Source organism: Schistocerca gregaria, chromosome 5, assembly GCF_023897955.1.
Source record: "Schistocerca gregaria isolate iqSchGreg1 chromosome 5, iqSchGreg1.2, whole genome shotgun sequence".
In the NCBI taxonomy this organism is placed as follows: domain Eukaryota; kingdom Metazoa; phylum Arthropoda; class Insecta; order Orthoptera; family Acrididae; genus Schistocerca; species Schistocerca gregaria.
Window position 1 is genome coordinate 74,465,171 of NC_064924.1, and position 13,161 is coordinate 74,478,331.

The window sequence follows — 13,161 nt, forward strand, 5'->3', positions numbered from 1 at the left end:
GCACACTAGACACAGGCTGTTCGACAAAGCATCCATCTCTTGTAGCGACGAAAGGTAAATTTTTGTTTACAAATTTTCCGTTGTGCACTGCTACAAAACAATATGCCCTGACGTATTTCACAACATTTCTGTCACTTCATACTGTTTTGTTATTTCCAGAGACTCTTTGGAAGTCTTCCTTGGCGCACTCTTTGCAAACTGAGTTCCTTAATATCGTATCTTACGATAGTTTAAAATCAGTATGGAAGCATCTTTGTCACATGAGAAAGGTAGCATGAAAAAAGGGCTGCCAGGGGTAATGACAAGAAAGCAAGAAATGAAGACAGCCATAGTTCCCAGGCGGTCGCCGGTCCAAATACTAACGTTGTTGCTTATCTTCGGTGGTCGGACGGGAACAGGTTTTTTTTTAATGTAGTTAGTTTTTGGAATTTAGCGCTCCTACTAAACAGTAGGCTCTGACGCATTTCAAGAGCACATCTGTCGATTCGCAGTGTTTCGTTATTTTCAACGAGTTCCTAGCACTCTTCCTCCGTGCACTCTTGTTCAAACTGAGTTCATTACTGTAATTTCGCATCTTACGTTTAATACAGTAGTTTAAAATGCTTGTGGAAGCATCTTTGTCGCACCTGAGCGTTTTTATGAAAAGAGGGCTGGCAGGTGTAGTGACGTAAAATTTAAAAAAAGAGAGGGAGCCAACAGCACCCGGTGTTCCCAGGCGGTCACCCATCCAAGTACTAACCGGGCCCGATGTTGCTTAACTTCGGTGATCGGACGAGAACCGGTGTATTCAACATGGTATGGCCGCTGGCGTCGTTATACTGTAACCGCACGGCAGAAGAAGGCTTCGCCTCTCCTCCCAACACACGCAATCGCCGTTTTCGGTGGCGCATTTGACGCAAAGCACGTCCTTCCACCTCGAAGGCGACGCGCAGTGAGGCGCGCCGCCACGTGGACCACACGCACAACACAGCTGCTCGTTGCACCGGCTGTCATTCGTTTGATTCGTGCGGCCTCCGACACTCGCGGGAGACGCACCTTATTATTGTTATCCGGCGCAGGGCTTGGGCGCGGCCGGCGGCGGGGGGACTGCGCGGGGTGTGGCAGTGTCCTGCTGGACCGAGGGAAGCGTTCTCACCTGCCTGACACGCGTCGCGCTTCCAGATATTTGCGTAATTCGCACGGTGCATTCTCGGCTGTCCCCTTCCGTCCCGACTTGTCCCGACTTTGCTCGACTGCCGCTCGCTGCCGCTCGGGTCGCGGTCCATATGACAGCACAAGCACGAGAAACATCTGCGAGATGGGCGCGGGCCGAACCGGCGTGTCCGAGGCGCCGTGTGCGGCCGTTCGGAGCTACCAGAGCAACTCTGTGCTGCGCCGTGCCGTGGAAAGGTGCGAAAACATGCACACTAGACACAGGCTGTTCGACAAAGCATCCATCTCTTGTAGCGACGAAAGGTAAATTTTTGTTTACAAATTTTCCGTTGTGCACTGCTACAAAACAATATGCCCTGACGTATTTCACAACATTTCTGTCACTTCATACTGTTTTGTTATTTCCAGAGACTCTTTGGAAGTCTTCCTTGGCGCACTCTTTGCAAACTGAGTTCCTTAATATCGTATCTTACGATAGTTTAAAATCAGTATGGAAGCATCTTTGTCACATGAGAAAGGTAGCATGAAAAAAGGGCTGCCAGGGGTAATGACAAGAAAGCAAGAAATGAAGACAGCCATAGTTCCCAGGCGGTCGCCGGTCCAAATACTAACGTTGTTGCTTATCTTCGGTGGTCGGACGGGAACAGGTTTTTTTTTAATGTAGTTAGTTTTTGGAATTTAGCGCTCCTACTAAACAGTAGGCTCTGACGCATTTCAAGAGCACATCTGTCGATTCGCAGTGTTTCGTTATTTTCAACGAGTTCCTAGCACTCTTCCTCCGTGCACTCTTGTTCAAACTGAGTTCATTACTGTAATTTCGCATCTTACGTTTAATACAGTAGTTTAAAATGCTTGTGGAAGCATCTTTGTCGCACCTGAGCGTTTTTATGAAAAGAGGGCTGGCAGGTGTAGTGACGTAAAATTTAAAAAAAGAGAGGGAGCCAACAGCACCCGGTGTTCCCAGGCGGTCACCCATCCAAGTACTAACCGGGCCCGATGTTGCTTAACTTCGGTGATCGGACGAGAACCGGTGTATTCAACATGGTATGGCCGCTGGCGTCGTTATACTGTAACCGCACGGCAGAAGAAGGCTTCGCCTCTCCTCCCAACACACGCAATCGCCGTTTTCGGTGGCGCATTTGACGCAAAGCACGTCCTTCCACCTCGAAGGCGACGCGCAGTGAGGCGCGCCGCCACGTGGACCACACGCACAACACAGCTGCTCGTTGCACCGGCTGTCATTCGTTTGATTCGTGCGGCCTCCGACACTCGCGGGAGACGCACCTTATTATTGTTATCCGGCGCAGGGCTTGGGCGCGGCCGGCGGCGGGGGGACTGCGCGGGGTGTGGCAGTGTCCTGCTGGACCGAGGGAAGCGTTCTCACCTGCCTGACACGCGTCGCGCTTCCAGATATTTGCGTAATTCGCACGGTGCATTCTCGGCTGTCCCCTTCCGTCCCGACTTGTCCCGACTTTGCTCGACTGCCGCTCGCTGCCGCTCGGGTCGCGGTCCATATGACAGCACAAGCACGAGAAACATCTGCGAGATGGGCGCGGGCCGAACCGGCGTGTCCGAGGCGCCGTGTGCGGCCGTTCGGAGCTACCAGAGCAACTCTGTGCTGCGCCGTGCCGTGGAAAGGTGCGAAAACATGCACACTAGACACAGGCTGTTCGACAAAGCATCCATCTCTTGTAGCGACGAAAGGTAAATTTTTGTTTACAAATTTTCCGTTGTGCACTGCTACAAAACAATATGCCCTGACGTATTTCACAACATTTCTGTCACTTCATACTGTTTTGTTATTTCCAGAGACTCTTTGGAAGTCTTCCTTGGCGCACTCTTTGCAAACTGAGTTCCTTAATATCGTATCTTACGATAGTTTAAAATCAGTATGGAAGCATCTTTGTCACATGAGAAAGGTAGCATGAAAAAAGGGCTGCCAGGGGTAATGACAAGAAAGCAAGAAATGAAGACAGCCATAGTTCCCAGGCGGTCGCCGGTCCAAATACTAACGTTGTTGCTTATCTTCGGTGGTCGGACGGGAACAGGTTTTTTTTTAATGTAGTTAGTTTTTGGAATTTAGCGCTCCTACTAAACAGTAGGCTCTGACGCATTTCAAGAGCACATCTGTCGATTCGCAGTGTTTCGTTATTTTCAACGAGTTCCTAGCACTCTTCCTCCGTGCACTCTTGTTCAAACTGAGTTCATTACTGTAATTTCGCATCTTACGTTTAATACAGTAGTTTAAAATGCTTGTGGAAGCATCTTTGTCGCACCTGAGCGTTTTTATGAAAAGAGGGCTGGCAGGTGTAGTGACGTAAAATTTAAAAAAAGAGAGGGAGCCAACAGCACCCGGTGTTCCCAGGCGGTCACCCATCCAAGTACTAACCGGGCCCGATGTTGCTTAACTTCGGTGATCGGACGAGAACCGGTGTATTCAACATGGTATGGCCGCTGGCGTCGTTATACTGTAACCGCACGGCAGAAGAAGGCTTCGCCTCTCCTCCCAACACACGCAATCGCCGTTTTCGGTGGCGCATTTGACGCAAAGCACGTCCTTCCACCTCGAAGGCGACGCGCAGTGAGGCGCGCCGCCACGTGGACCACACGCACAACACAGCTGCTCGTTGCACCGGCTGTCATTCGTTTGATTCGTGCGGCCTCCGACACTCGCGGGAGACGCACCTTATTATTGTTATCCGGCGCAGGGCTTGGGCGCGGCCGGCGGCGGGGGGACTGCGCGGGGTGTGGCAGTGTCCTGCTGGACCGAGGGAAGCGTTCTCACCTGCCTGACACGCGTCGCGCTTCCAGATATTTGCGTAATTCGCACGGTGCATTCTCGGCTGTCCCCTTCCGTCCCGACTTGTCCCGACTTTGCTCGACTGCCGCTCGCTGCCGCTCGGGTCGCGGTCCATATGACAGCACAAGCACGAGAAACATCTGCGAGATGGGCGCGGGCCGAACCGGCGTGTCCGAGGCGCCGTGTGCGGCCGTTCGGAGCTACCAGAGCAACTCTGTGCTGCGCCGTGCCGTGGAAAGGTGCGAAAACATGCACACTAGACACAGGCTGTTCGACAAAGCATCCATCTCTTGTAGCGACGAAAGGTAAATTTTTGTTTACAAATTTTCCGTTGTGCACTGCTACAAAACAATATGCCCTGACGTATTTCACAACATTTCTGTCACTTCATACTGTTTTGTTATTTCCAGAGACTCTTTGGAAGTCTTCCTTGGCGCACTCTTTGCAAACTGAGTTCCTTAATATCGTATCTTACGATAGTTTAAAATCAGTATGGAAGCATCTTTGTCACATGAGAAAGGTAGCATGAAAAAAGGGCTGCCAGGGGTAATGACAAGAAAGCAAGAAATGAAGACAGCCATAGTTCCCAGGCGGTCGCCGGTCCAAATACTAACGTTGTTGCTTATCTTCGGTGGTCGGACGGGAACAGGTTTTTTTTTAATGTAGTTAGTTTTTGGAATTTAGCGCTCCTACTAAACAGTAGGCTCTGACGCATTTCAAGAGCACATCTGTCGATTCGCAGTGTTTCGTTATTTTCAACGAGTTCCTAGCACTCTTCCTCCGTGCACTCTTGTTCAAACTGAGTTCATTACTGTAATTTCGCATCTTACGTTTAATACAGTAGTTTAAAATGCTTGTGGAAGCATCTTTGTCGCACCTGAGCGTTTTTATGAAAAGAGGGCTGGCAGGTGTAGTGACGTAAAATTTAAAAAAAGAGAGGGAGCCAACAGCACCCGGTGTTCCCAGGCGGTCACCCATCCAAGTACTAACCGGGCCCGATGTTGCTTAACTTCGGTGATCGGACGAGAACCGGTGTATTCAACATGGTATGGCCGTTGGCGTCGTTATACTGTAGCCGCACGGCAGAAGAAGGCTTCGCCTCTCCTCCCAACACACGCAATCGCCGTTTTCGGTGGCGCATTTGACGCAAAGCACGTCCTTCCACCTCGAAGGCGACGCGCAGTGAGGCGCGCCGCCACGTGGACCACACGCACAACACAGCTGCTCGTTGCACCGGCTGTCATTCGTTTGATTCGTGCGGCCTCCGACACTCGCGGGAGACGCACCTTATTATTGTTATCCGGCGCAGGGCTTGGGCGCGGCCGGCGGCGGGGGGACTGCGCGGGGTGTGGCAGTGTCCTGCTGGACCGAGGGAAGCGTTCTCACCTGCCTGACACGCGTCGCGCTTCCAGATATTTGCGTAATTCGCACGGTGCATTCTCGGCTGTCCCCTTCCGTCCCGACTTGTCCCGACTTTGCTCGACTGCCGCTCGCTGCCGCTCGGGTCGCGGTCCATATGACAGCACAAGCACGAGATACATCTGCGAGATGGGCGCGGGCCGAACCGGCGTGTCCGAGGCGCCGTGTGCGGCCGTTCGGAGCTACCAGAGCAACTCTGTGCTGCGCCGTGCCGTGGAAAGGTGCGAAAACATGCACACTAGACACAGGCTGTTCGACAAAGCATCCATCTCTTGTAGCGACGAAAGGTAAATTTTTGTTTACAAATTTTCCGTTGTGCACTGCTACAAAACAATATGCCCTGACGTATTTCACAACATTTCTGTCACTTCATACTGTTTTGTTATTTCCAGAGACTCTTTGGAAGTCTTCCTTGGCGCACTCTTTGCAAACTGAGTTCCTTAATATCGTATCTTACGATAGTTTAAAATCAGTATGGAAGCATCTTTGTCACATGAGAAAGGTAGCATGAAAAAAGGGCTGCCAGGGGTAATGACAAGAAAGCAAGAAATGAAGACAGCCATAGTTCCCAGGCGGTCGCCGGTCCAAATACTAACGTTGTTGCTTATCTTCGGTGGTCGGACGGGAACAGGTTTTTTTTTAATGTAGTTAGTTTTTGGAATTTAGCGCTCCTACTAAACAGTAGGCTCTGACGCATTTCAAGAGCACATCTGTCGATTCGCAGTGTTTCGTTATTTTCAACGAGTTCCTAGCACTCTTCCTCCGTGCACTCTTGTTCAAACTGAGTTCATTACTGTAATTTCGCATCTTACGTTTAATACAGTAGTTTAAAATGCTTGTGGAAGCATCTTTGTCGCACCTGAGCGTTTTTATGAAAAGAGGGCTGGCAGGTGTAGTGACGTAAAATTTAAAAAAAGAGAGGGAGCCAACAGCACCTTTTTTTTTTTTTTTTGTATTTTAAAATGCTTGTGGAAGCATCTTTGTCGCACCTGAGAGTTTGTATGAAAAGAGGGCTGGCAGGTGTAGTGACGTACAATCTAAAAAGAGAGAAGGAGCCAACAGCACCTTTTTTTTTTTTTTTTTTTTTTTTATGGCCGGTGTAGCGAGGTAAAAAGGAAAAAATGAGAGGGAGCCAGCAGCACCTTTTTTTTTTTTTTTTTTTTTCTTTCTTTCTTTTTTTATTTTTTTATTTGTACGCAACCAGGACGACGCATCCACCGGAAAAGGAAAGTCATTGTCGGTCGGGCATCGAGCGTGGCTGGCAGGCGGCGGCAATGAGGGCAGGGGTCAATTAGTCTGAGGCCTGGCCACAGTGTCGCCCCCACACCCGTCATCACTCATATCGACCGTAAAACAAAACAATATTTCATGTATGAAAAAAAAAGAGAAATCGCAACAGCCTAGGTATAGTAAAAACAACATGAAACAAAACGCTATTTTAAAGCGCCGGTAATCCCGGTGTGAAATCCCACACCGACGAAAGGTTCCAAAAGTGCCGAGCGCAGACACGTGACGAGAAGTGGGAGCGCTCGACAGTAAAAGAAATGAAAAAAGAAAAAAGAAAAAAAATAACGCAAACAGTCACCACTAGAAACTAGAACTGAAACATCAGTAAAGAATCTCGTCACGCCACATACGGGGAAAAAAAAAGAAAAAAGAAAAAAGAAACTAATAATACCGACACTCATGCCAAACAAGAAGTTTGGCAATAACGTCCAGAAAAAACTGAAAAGACTTCTGATGTCGTTCGATAGTCAAGTTTCGGCAATTTTCGTTCCAGAAAACATAGAGAAAGTCGCATTTATTCATATTGTGTCGAACAAGGGCAATTTGAAAATACGAGACAATAACATCCATGTTACGCAGGTACCGACATACGCGCAAAAGCATGCGCCAGTGCGACCTGCAAAAAATTTGCAAAATTTTGCCGATAATGTGGCGATGTCTGAATCTGAGAATGTTGGGTCCATAAATAGGTAAGGAAGTCCAAATCGGTACACAACTTTAAAGAGAAAATAGCAAAAACTGTATGGCCAAAGATCCACACCGTGGCATTTCGCTTGGTGGTGGGGTAGACGACACACTGCGGAATTAATACATCATCCACAGTAACGGTTCGAGCGTCCACCCGCTGAATCAGACGAATCATATCCCTGGCGACGTCCCAAACACGGCGGAAGCGGTCACACGCAAAGCGGTGTTCAAGAGTATCGTCGACAGTACACACGTCACACACTCCAGATGGGATAAGGTTGATGGAATGAAGTTTGGAGTTGGTAGGGATGGTGCGATGCACCACCTTGTACCATGCAGCGTGTACGGAAGCCGGGAGGACTTTGTTGGCGAGGTTTTGCCACACTGCCACCCAGTTGCAGCGTGGCAATCGATACTCCCACTTGCAACGAATAGGAGGTCCGCGTATAGCATCGCAGACAGCGCTAACCGTGTGGGCGGAGATGTCACGAAGTGTCAGGTAACTATTATCGAAATAGTAGCGGCGCACGTAAGAAAGATAAAACGGGATGTGCGACACAGAAACAGGTGCCACTTCAGAATGAGGACGATAACGATTAAAAACAACCGCGGTGGGACTGCAAGGTGCCTTCTGCATAACAGCGGTAATTCTCTTCCAAAGGAGAGCCGCACATTTGGCTGAAAAATCGACAAGTCCCAAACCGCCGTCGGACAGGCCCAAGGTACAGACAGCATGTGACACCTTAAAAATCTCCCCCCTCCATAAAAACCAGTAAATCGCCTGTGTGATGGCGCGCCCCAATTGCTTGGGTACCGGGAGAACCTGCGCAAGGTACCACGCCCTTGCCAAGAAGTTATTATTTATTAACTGCACCTTTTCCCGAAGGGCCAAATTTCGGACCGCATGGATCTTGACAACAGCACGAATCCGATGCAGCGTAGGCCGCCAATTTAATGCTTCCATCTGCTGTGGATTCGAGGATAAAAGGACTCCAAGAACTTTATGCTGCTGCTGTACACAGAACCAGTCCCTACGAAGGGTACGTGCGCGGGCGGTGAGCGGTAAAAGAACAGTTTTCTGTGTATTGACAATCGCCCCCGTAGCTTGCTCAAAGTTGTGCAGAACGACTTGCAACCTGTCAACATCGTCTAAATGCTCAATAAATACGCCAAGGTCATCAGCGTATGCTTTACAAACCAATCTGGTAGTCCCCATCTGAATGCCGCGACATTCCTGACCGATATAGCGGAGGAGGGGATCCAGCGCAATGGCAAAAAGCGCCATGGAAAGCGGACACCCTTGCCGCACGGAGCGACCTACACGAAAAGCAGGAGTAAGACGACCATTAACACAGATGCGTGACGTAGCATTTTGCAACAGATGCGTCACTAATTTGGTAAATTTATAACCAAACCCCATGCGTACCAAAACCTGACGCAAATAAAAATGACTAATACGGTCAAAGGCATTCTTAAAATCGACTAATAAAATCGCCGCAGTCCGAAGCCGAGCACTTTTTACATAGCCAATGCAGTCCCTGTAAGCAAGGATAGCGTCAAAGATATTCCGATCGCGCACCGCACACGTTTGCTGAGGACTAAGTACCGCCGGCAAAATGTTTTTAAGTCGCTGAGCGACGCAGCGCGTGACGATCTTGTAGTCAACATTTAATAAAGTAATCGGACGGACAGCGTCGATATTTGGCACAGCATTGGATTTGGGAACGAGCGTCACAACCCCCTCCACAAAGGCAGCTGGTACAGTCACACCATTTCGAATATCATTTACCAAATCTACTAAAATCTCACTAAAAAGATGAAAAAATTTCAAATAAAATTCCGCAGGAATCCCATCTGGACCTGGAGACTTCCCGTTGGGACTCCGCCGAACGGCATCGAGAACTTCATCAGACGTAAAGGCGTCAGTTAAATGATTCCTGTCCGGGCGAGTTAAAACATGGGGTACAGTCTGCAAAAAATCTCGCAACGCGTCGGAATCCACATCAACAGCACGGAAAAGTGAAGCGAAATGTTCAAAAATATCTGTTTCAATTTCCGACTGTACAGAAGTTCGATCGCCGTTTCGCAGCCGCCAAACATTAATCTTCAAACGTTCACGGCGTTTGCGTTCCCTGTGTAAATGGTAAATGGACAGAGGTTCCCCAGTAACAAGTCCCGCAGGCTGACTTCGGACGGTCACCCCATCACTAACGGCACGCATGTCAAGTAAAAGCTTTGCTTGAAATTGCTTCAGAGTAGGCAACAACTCGGGCTGTGACGTCACCCGCAACGCTAAGTCCCGTAAACAAGCCTGGCGGAAGCGAGCCGTTGCCCGACGCCAGCGTGCCGCCTCACGGCTGTAATCAATTAAAAATTCCCTAATCGCCGGCTTAACTATCGCAACCCACCACTCAATGGTGCTACTATGACCGCCTCGAGTCCGCAACAACCGTTGCCATATACGGTTAAAACAAGTCACAAAATGGTCGTCATTGAGTAAACTGCAATTGAACTTCCACAAATTGGTACGGCGAGGAACACACAAACGAGGCAATAAAAGACGACAGGAGTAACTGGAGTGGTCAGAAAATACGACAGGAGTCACGTCAGCACTACAAATACGGGCAGACAGCTGCCTAGACACATAAATCCGATCGAGGCGACTACGCCCGGTACCGTAAAAATAGGTGAAGTAGGTGAAATCCGGGTGTAAAACACGCCACGTGTCGAGCAGCTGAAAACTAGTGACTAAAGTACCCAGCTCGTGACATTTGTTTGGACGCGGCTCTTGATCGCTGTCGTCTAAAACACAATTAAAATCACCCCCAACGATTAAAGTATCGACATTCCTGGATAGAAGCTGACACAAATCTCTACCATAAAATTCAGCCCTGGCCGGTTTAACATTTCCTGACGGAGCGTACACATTTACAAACACAATTCCAAAAATGGTACAAGCAACAGCGCGACCGTTCGGTAAAATGTCAACGTTAGATATTGGTAAGCCAGAACGCACTAAAATTGCAGTGCCCGTATCGTTATCAGGGGCAATATTATCAATCACAGTAAAATCAGTAAAATCATGCAAAAACAAAAGCGCTTCACAAGTCACCTCCTGTAAAAAAGCGACGTGACAGTTATTATCATACAAGAAATTTTTTAAAATCATAGCCTTCTGCGGATTTCGCAACTTATTAAGATTAACTGTTAAGATGTTCCACTGGCTACAGTCGTTAACCATATACACGTAATAACACAGTTAAAAAACAAGAAAATAAAAGAAAAACATGAAATTTGCTTAAAACAAGATAAAACATACAAACTTGCTAGGAGGGGGAGGACATACAATGAGTCACACTAATGGTTACCACCGGCCTCCACGTCCGCCGACCAATCCTGTGACTGACTAGGAAGGGGGGGCGGGAGCGGTGGAGTCCCAGAAACTGTGACTGCACTTTCTGTGACGGAATGCTCCACGGCGGGCATCTCGACATCCGAAGATAAAGGCGGCACCAAATCGTGGGTGGAAGGGGGGGCACGACGAAGGTGCGAATCTTCGGCCTTTCTTTTGGTTGGAAAGGGGGAAGGTGTCACAGACAAAGGCGGATCCACCGCCATGCCGGAATCGGCATCAGAAGTCGGTTGGCTCAGGAAGGTTTTCAAATGTTGCACCGCGATGTCACGTTTCTGCGTTGCAGCAACAACATCACCCTCCGGCTGAGTGCGGGAAGAGGTCTGCTTTTTCGCGTGGCGCCTGCTGCCTCCCCCCTGAGACGGGCGGTGGCCGAGGTCTACGCCGTCGCGCGTGGCCGGTTGTCGGGAGGTCGGTTGCCCGACCGACCGAACCTGAGGGGGGGCAGGAGAACGCGCCACCGGAGACGGACTCCGATTTTTGTCCGAAAAACCACGCGTATTAAACGAAGCAGAGCTACTGGCACTACGTAAACGTGGGGTGCCAGAAGCTCGAGCGACATTCCGGTCCCTACGCGGTTTCGGTGCAGTAAAAGCTTCACGTTCTACAACAGCACTGGCAGCAGAAAGACTGTCGGGGACGGTAGTAGGAGCAACCGCCGATATGTCGGGTTCCGTAACCGGGACAGTATGCGGAACAATTTCTCCCGACATCGGCACGGATTGCGGTGAGACTTCGTCCACTACCGGTTTTTCAAAAACAGATTCAGTTGTCGCAGCCGCGAGCAAAGAAGGCTCAACAGGACGTTCAGAAACAGAAACAGAGTCACTATCAGGAACAGACGTGTCCATAACGTCAGCGGCGGCCGATACAGGGGGGGCGGCCGCGAGTTGCACACGTGCGGGGGGGGCGGAACCTAAACTCGTTGCAGCAACAGAAGCAAAGCTAGGCCCACTTAAAACGTCCTCACGTGGCAACTGAACAGGCTGCCTGCGTTTAGGACAGTTTTGTCGGTAATGACCAACAGCACCGCAAAAGGAACACGTCTGAGGTTGACCACTATAGGTTATAAAAGCACGATGACCGTTAACTAACAAGAAGGACGGAATATGTTGTCGTACTATCATCTTTACACTCCTCACGCCGTTTTCGACCTGAAAAACATAGGCGGAAGACCACTTCTCTTTAAAAACAGATAGCACGGTCCCGTACGGCCGCAAATGACGAGATATTGTGTCATTCCGGATTTCAAAAGGCAAGTTGAACACACGAACATTTCGAAGGCCAAACCCACCATGAGAAATAGTCACGTTACTAATGCGACCGTCTAGATGTCGAAATTTACGGATACCATCATTAACATTTACCACGGTATCACACAATTCGGGAGTTTTCAACTTCAAAAACACGGAATTGATAAAAGTATCAAATTGAACTCCGAGAACGTCATCGGTCGACAAACACAATTCCTCAAGCATCCAACGGTGAATTTCGAAAGCTGACGGTTTTCCGACGGAACTATCGAATTCGCATTGCACATTATTTTGTCGTTCTTCACTATTATCATACAACATTGCCATAACTTACGGACTTGATGAAATGTAGCCGCGAGGCAGGAGACAGACGACACGCGAGGCGCCGCCGGCCAAGTCGCACAAGGAAGTACTGCTCGCTCGGCACCAAGGTGTTGCCAGGCGGGCAGACAGCCAAGTACTAACCGGGCCCGATGTTGCTTAACTTCGGTGATCGGACGAGAACCGGTGTATTCAACATGGTATGGCCGTTGGCGTCGTTATACTGTAGCCGCACGGCAGAAGAAGGCTTCGCCTCTCCTCCCAACACACGCAATCGCCGTTTTCGGTGGCGCATTTGACGCAAAGCACGTCCTTCCACCTCGAAGGCGACGCGCAGTGAGGCGCGCCGCCACGTGGACCACACGCACAACACAGCTGCTCGTTGCACCGGCTGTCATTCGTTTGATTCGTGCGGCCTCCGACACTCGCGGGAGACGCACCTTATTATTGTTATCCGGCGCAGGGCTTGGGCGCGGCCGGCGGCGGGGGGACTGCGCGGGGTGTGGCAGTGTCCTGCTGGACCGAGGGAAGCGTTCTCACCTGCCTGACACGCGTCGCGCTTCCAGATATTTGCGTAATTCGCACGGTGCATTCTCGGCTGTCCCCTTCCGTCCCGACTTGTCCCGACTTTGCTCGACTGCCGCTCGCTGCCGCTCGGGTCGCGGTCCATATGACAGCACAAGCACGAGAAACATCTGCGAGATGGGCGCGGGCCGAACCGGCGTGTCCGAGGCGCCGTGTGCGGCCGTTCGGAGCTACCAGAGCAACTCTGTGCTGCGCCGTGCCGTGGAAAGGTGCGAAAACATGCACACTGGACACAGGCTGTTCGA

General features: G+C 49.9%; 4 non-coding genes and 1 pseudogene across 4 annotated transcripts; all 5 read right to left on the reverse strand.

Annotated features, from left to right (window-relative positions):
* Positions 1 to 690: 690 nt before the first annotated feature.
* LOC126273910 (5S ribosomal RNA) lies at positions 691 to 809 on the reverse strand. The gene has a single exon (XR_007549745.1). It is a non-coding gene; the product is annotated as a 5S ribosomal RNA (ribosomal RNA).
* A 1,282-nt stretch (positions 810 to 2,091) lies between these two features.
* LOC126273911 (5S ribosomal RNA) lies at positions 2,092 to 2,210 on the reverse strand. The gene has a single exon (XR_007549746.1). It is a non-coding gene; the product is annotated as a 5S ribosomal RNA (ribosomal RNA).
* A 1,282-nt stretch (positions 2,211 to 3,492) lies between these two features.
* On the reverse strand, positions 3,493 to 3,611 carry LOC126273912 (5S ribosomal RNA). Its single transcript, XR_007549747.1, has one exon. It is a non-coding gene; the product is annotated as a 5S ribosomal RNA (ribosomal RNA).
* Positions 3,612 to 4,893: 1,282 nt separating this feature from the next.
* On the reverse strand, positions 4,894 to 5,012 carry LOC126274662 (5S ribosomal RNA). Its single transcript, XR_007550225.1, has one exon. It is a non-coding gene; the product is annotated as a 5S ribosomal RNA (ribosomal RNA).
* A 7,415-nt stretch (positions 5,013 to 12,427) lies between these two features.
* On the reverse strand, positions 12,428 to 12,545 carry LOC126274516 (5S ribosomal RNA; annotated as a pseudogene).
* Positions 12,546 to 13,161: the final 616 nt, after the last annotated feature.